This window comes from Dermacentor variabilis, chromosome 7 (assembly GCF_050947875.1).
Source record: "Dermacentor variabilis isolate Ectoservices chromosome 7, ASM5094787v1, whole genome shotgun sequence".
NCBI classification, from domain to species: domain Eukaryota; kingdom Metazoa; phylum Arthropoda; class Arachnida; order Ixodida; family Ixodidae; genus Dermacentor; species Dermacentor variabilis.
In genome coordinates this window covers 145,762,157-145,768,647 of record NC_134574.1, presented here as the reverse complement: position 1 = coordinate 145,768,647, position 6,491 = coordinate 145,762,157, and the positions used below count along the sequence as shown (strand labels likewise).

Sequence of the window (6,491 nt, the reverse complement as noted above, 5' to 3'; positions counted from 1 at the left end):
AGTGTGCAAAATGTTAGGTTATGTCAGGTTACGGGTTTTAACCACCAGGAGGGACACCGTAGTGGAGCCTCAGTATTCTTTTTAAGCGATGTAGTGGCTTTTACTTTTGACTTCAACGAACAATTTCCTTGAATTACATATCCGAGAATGCGCCCAAGTGGTCGGAAGTCGAACCCAGGACCTCGTGGTAAGCAGCGCAACGCTATTTAGCCACCGAGCGGATTAGTAAAGTAGAAAAATGTGAAACGAAAGCAATTTGTTAGAATACGAGTCTATTGACACAAGTCAATTCCTGTTAACTCGTTTTTATATCGTATTGTTCGTTTTTACCCGTAAAAAGAGGTCTCTCTTATTCCTGTTCTAACGGAAAATTAGGCCCCTATGATTGACAGGCCCAGCTTGCACATGAGAACTCTCCTCCATATTTCGTATTCATGCAATCACTTGAAAGAATCAGCTGCAACCCCTTGGCTTCAGCCCCCTTCCCCTTGTAATGTAGCTAACCCAACTAATGATTGTCGCTTTTTGAACATTTCGACTTTTTTTGTCATCGTACTCTACAGGTCCGCTTGACAATCACCACGAGTGCGTCTTTTCATCGAGCATCAGCGGCCATTGTTGCCTCGACCTAAGACAACTCGTAGTGCCGAAATGCTGGCTCGAGAAACATGGCTCCTTCAACTAGTGTTGGTGTTTTTCTCGTGAATTGTCAAAGAAGCGCCCACGTGGAGCCAAGCGTGACTCATCGAGAAAGTCCGCCTTGCTCCGGTAGGGGAAAAACGAGCGCTGGCATCGGGGCTGAAACTTGACGTGGGTGAGGGCACGGTATACCACGCCTGCGAGGGGGCCTTCTGAACTCTACAGAAGAAACACTTCTCTTGCTCACTCACTCTCCCTCCCTGCCGCGATCTCTCTATCTATCTATCTCGCTCTGTCTCTCTCTCTCTACCTTACTAGGGGACCACGTGGTCTAAAGAACGCTTAAAAGCAGAGCACTCGCAATGCACCACCCTTTTCCTGCACCGGTCGGCCTGCCTGGTCGCGGCCGGACTGGACTACGCGCATGGTGCGTGCTTCGGTCCGGCCGTGGCCTGGCTTTGCACTTCACCACATTGTGAAGACAGGGCCGGCTAACGAAGTTTTACGTTTCCTACACGCACAAGGTGAGTAACCCACTTGCTACGAAATTTGTTCGTATCATTCATAAGCTGAATAGATTAAACGTTTGACTTCTAATGAAATGCCGCACGGTACATTCGAAAGGAACGCGTGATATCAATGTTTGGTTTTCTGTGGTTAAAGAACGGTAGTCTTAGTAGCATTTCTTCCGCTGGGCCGAACATGTTAGTTGAGAAATGTGCTTTACTTCATTTTCTGACGCGTTAGGTGTTATAGGTGTCCATAGATATACCACAAGTCGAGCGACACCTCAATCTGCTAGCATAGCTTCGTTTCTTTTTTTTTTTTTCCAAGCTCCTCCAAACAATCTTGCTTGTAAATTTTTTATAAATAAGTAATTTTCCCACATTTACACCAAATACCCCGTGGCGGTCTTTGCGCAACCAGTTAATTTCCGAGCACAGTCAGCCACAAGGAAGCCGGCCTTACTATATTACGTGGCGCAGCTGTCTTTGGGAATTCACTTCAGAAAGTTTTCGTGCAGCGAGGAAATTTCGCAGAAGTCAACAAACTAAAGGGGATCATGCTTTCACTCCAGATGGTCATTCTCGGGAAGGTCATGTCGTTTGCATTTTCTGAATCGATTTATTCAACTGTGGGTGGGTGGGGGGGGGGGGCGTTCTGCGAATAATCGCTGCCCCTCTGAAGACGCTGTAGTGGAATCCGCCGTAGCGTCTACCTGCGCGGAAGTAAGACATCACGAGTGGTTTTAATCAGGCTCGATCGGGTTCTCTAGATGCCGTCCTTTTTCTGAAATGTGTCACTTAAGCGCGCTTGTCAGGCTGGACTTCGCACTCAATTCTTAGGTTGCCAATGATTACATTACCTTCTGATTATTCATCACCTATTGCTCTTTCTCCTGCTTTCCCTCTATTGCGGCGCCGGGTAACATGCTAGGGCATTAAACATGGCGCCGATGTCAATGTATCGAAAAAGAAAGGGTAACTTGTCACGAGGGTGCTTCCAGGAATTTCCGAACTTGAAGAAGCCCTGCCTCAAGCATGCCACATGTAAAATTTGTACGATAAATAGGAAAGTGGAGAAACAACCATGGTATGTTATAGCAAGAGCTAGGGTGGTGTATACATTGTCTTCATTTAATGAAAAAAATGCTGACATATGTTAAAGTCAAAGCGATTGCTTTGGCTGGGTAACGTGGAACGCTACGCGCACCTGCCATGGCGGATCGTGGATTTGTTCTAATAACAGCTTCGTCGTCGCTTTGCAGCATCTGAGCAACGCACCCGTATGCTCTACCCCTGGGGTACAGATCGACACGCAGTTATGAGGACCTACTTTCATCGACGCTCCCATACAAGCGAAGACAGCTAAACCTCTCTCAAGGTAAGACCATTCTTTCTATCCTGCTCCCATGATCTGATCCCCCTCCTACAAGAACCGCTGCTACCGCTACCAAAATGTTTAACAACACATCCGTGAAAGACAAATCCCTTCCAGTTTGTGTCATAGTATTCATTTCTTATCGGTTTGGAATATTTGCATTTATTATTACGCTCTTGCGCGCTGTATACCGTGCAGTATAGATCTTTGATTATGCGTATATGGATTACGGACTGGATTCCAAGAGAAGGGAAGCGTGGCAGAGGGTGGCAGAAAGTTAGGTGGGCGCATGACATTAAGAAGTTTGCAGGGACAGCATGGCCACAATCAGCACATGACAGGGGTAGTTGGAGAAGTGTGGGAGAGGCCTTTGCTCTTCAGTGGGCGTAACCAGGCTGATCATGATGATCTTTGCGTGATAGGTTTATGAAACATTGAAAACTTTTGGGCGCGCTGGTGGTCGTACGGTTGCAATGACAAGCGGCGTGGACCTCCTCCGGACTGTATGCAGTGTGAATCAAGTATAGTCCTAGTCTTTCATTGATAGCGAGCAACTTGGTTGAAAAAATGTGCGTTCCTGTGGGGGACACGCGATTATCGGGACAATAAAATAAACAGTAAATCAAATTTCACTGATTGCGTAATCAATGACGATGGTGACGTGACACTCGTGGGGCTACAGAAAAGCGTTGCGGAGCTGCTCATTGTAGGTAGGGACAAACGGTCTCTCAACCTCTCAGGCCTCGTTTGTACACTCTTTCTGCAGCACCGAGATTGCCGAATGGGGGACCCTTGGCTTGCTGACTCCATGCAGCCTGAGGCTGCCTTCGATGGACTACACTGGTCTTTGTCCCAGTGCTTCTAGACTACGCTCTCAACTACCTACCATGGAAGAAAACTTTTTTTTTTTTTTGCAAGCCCTGCGAAACGATAACTGCGAGCTCCGTGTCGACTTCTGGTTTCTCCAGGGGGACGAAGATTGCAAGCGATTTCACATTTCAAGAATAAAAACACGACTCTGTTTTCACTATTTCTGTGCACTGTTTTCTTCATAAGCACACCTGTATGTTTCCCCAAAATACACTGGTTTCCTTGATTTCCGGTAACAATCCCGGTGGCAATACATGTCACGTTCAGGGTGGCGCAAACGAAAGCTTAGTTTTACGCCGTCGAATGAAAGGTTGGTTTCAATGATCTGACGAGTCACTTCATGTAATCAACGATTCCATAGGTAGACAGGATCGAAGAACAACTACGACGGCGTCCACGTTGCGCCGTCACTTTTCTGATGTAGCGCTGAGTATTGCGTGCAGCAGCTATATCGTTTGTTTTTTTACTAATAACTTCTGCAATAGTATGGAATATAGCCGGGTTGATTGACAAATACCATTTTTGAAGGCTTCGCATGCGTGGTAATCCAGGTAGCTCAATGATAAAACGTCGATTTCAGAGATACGTCAGATAAAACAGGACTTCCAACCTTTTTCGATGTCTTCAAGAAGTCCCAGGCCAGAAAGATTATATCTTCTCCTTAATATCGCATAGAAAACACTTTATAGATTACTATTTTTATCCTCGTCTCCTCGAAAGCCTATTAAGTTCATATTTTTGGAGGCAGAACACTGCCGTAATGCCGCCCGCCATATTGTGGCTTGTGTCGAGCGGAAAAAGCACCTTGGAATGCAATGACGATTAGCAGCAGAACTACACGTTCTGGGGCTAGTTGCTTCGTAGCTTTCAAAAGATGAAGCGCCAAGAGAGGCAGCATGCCAATGAAGAAATAACAATGACAGGACAAGGCGCTATTTTCAACGTCTCCTCATGGCTATATATTAAGCCGCTTTTGACCGCAACAAACAGTTGCGCCTTGGCCTGACATTGTTGTTTCGTCATTGGTCGGCTGGCTCTCTCGGCGCTTCATTTTTTCAATATGATTGTCCGCCTTCTGTGTACCTTTTGTGCGCTGCATGGTGAACTTGTTGCTGGTTATTGTTAGTGGATTCCTGGATTTGGAAGCAGACCCCGGAGATGCAATTATTCGTGATTATAGCGTACCGTAAATGAAAAGTGGCAGGAACAGTCACATTCGTGTCCTAAAACAGCGCCAGCTCAGTCAGTCACCTACAAAACTCTAGAATAAATAACACTGGTGCTACAGCTATCACGAAATAACAGAGGTTGAGCTCGGCGCTCGTGAATCTCCGGCAGGCCAAAAGTTGTTGCGCAATTTACAGAAAACTCCACGTGAGTGTACAGCTTGTTGGAGATGTACGCGCGTTACAACCAAAAATATGCACAAAAGAAAAGAAAAACGAAGCAATGCGACGGAATGAAACCAAAGGAAGCGGCCACACCGTCCCGGTTCACTATGAGCGTTGCCTGTTTCAAGATACGACAGCACACAGCAGAGCAACTAAAGAGTTATTTTCTGCTCCGTACTACCGATTACGCTTTCCCAGTACAAACACAGAAGTTTTCCTGTTTATCACGCTTTCCGAAGGAATACAGAGCATTGGTGGCGCATTAAGTGCAGGTAGCTGAACGGGTCAGTCGAAACGAAAGAGAGTTGGCGTCATCATTGTAGAGCGGCTACATCTCGTCCGTTTATTTTCTTTAAAAAAGAAACACCGATGTAGTGAAAATATTCGATCGCCAATCAAATAACGCTTAATGGCAGAATCAAACATGTTCTACTTCAGCGTCTTCGCGCGATAATCACCTTTTCCCGCATTAATGAAAACGCGCGAAATCAGGCTTTTCCTGCCAAAACCGACACAGCTGGTGGGGTCAACGAGTAGAAGGCCACGCGTTACACTGCCGCAAGCAGAGACAGATTACAAGCCCTGCATTCGATTTATTCAATTCACTTTCTTTCGCGGGCAGTGCCCATGTGTCTAGTATTCGAGCTTGGCCGTGTAATCAGCACTTAAAAGAAGTTCGATGTATTATCTCTCCAGTTTGAGAGATTACATAAGCAGGACAATGAGGCTTAGAAACATTTCTACATGAAACAAAGGCAAAAAGATTGGGGGCATATATTTCTTTCTTGCAAAGAGGGAAAGCGGCCAAATCCACCTTAGGGTGAAAAAAATTATGCAGATCCAACGCGGCGTGGGAATCGATGTAAGCGAAGCTTTCTGTACTGTCTGCTTTGATTAACGATAGTTAGCACTGATGTTGACGGTGAATGTTTAATTTCTTGAACTTTTATCAGTACGACACTGATAAGTTGACAACCGTTACTTTGCGTGCACCAGTGCTGTTTGTTCGCGTAGTACAAAAAGCACAAAGGGAGAGATGTTTGCTTGAGGCGTTGCTGTGCGCTATATGTCATAACTTCTGAGAGGGTTGAGCATTGTCATTGCCTCGCATGGCACATCGCACCGTGGCAGAAGCATCATCATCATCATCATCCTGTTTTATGTCCACTGCAGGAGGAAGGCGTCTCCCTGCGATCTCAAATTACCCCTGTCCAGCTCCAACTGATTCCAACTAGCCTCCGCGAATTTCATCGCTGCCCCTAGCCTGGAGCGATGAACCACTGCGGTTCATCGGACCACTGTGTTTCCCTTCTCCTGGTACCCATTCCGTAACCCTAATGGCCCAATGGTTATCTAACCGGCGCATTATATGACCTACCCAGCTCCGTTTTTTTTTTTTATCTTGATGCGCAGAAGCATTAAAAATGAATTATATGATGCGGCTGTACGTGCCAAAACCACAATCAGATTATGAGGCAGGCCATAGTGACGCACTCCGGATTCATTTTTTGTTCTTTGACGTGTGCGTAAATTTAAGTGGGCGAGGTTTTTTATTTTTGCCCCCGTCAAAATGCGGCTGCCTCGGTCAAATCCGCGACGTAGAGCAATGCCATAGCCACAAAGCTATCGCGACGCCCACGACGAGTTTACTTGACGTGCCACCGCTTCCGTTGTGCAGCCTAGACCCTGCGGTGCGCTTCAGTTAATGCG

At 46.3% G+C, this 6,491-nt stretch overlaps 1 long non-coding RNA gene across 1 annotated transcript; it reads left to right on the top strand.

Moving 5' to 3' along the window:
* The first annotated feature begins 1,057 nt into the window (after positions 1–1,057).
* Positions 1,058–3,548, top strand: LOC142587193 (uncharacterized). Its single transcript, XR_012829391.1, has 3 exons — positions 1,058–1,163; positions 2,408–2,523; positions 3,287–3,548. It is a non-coding gene; the product is annotated as an uncharacterized LOC142587193 (long non-coding RNA).
* Positions 3,549–6,491: the final 2,943 nt, after the last annotated feature.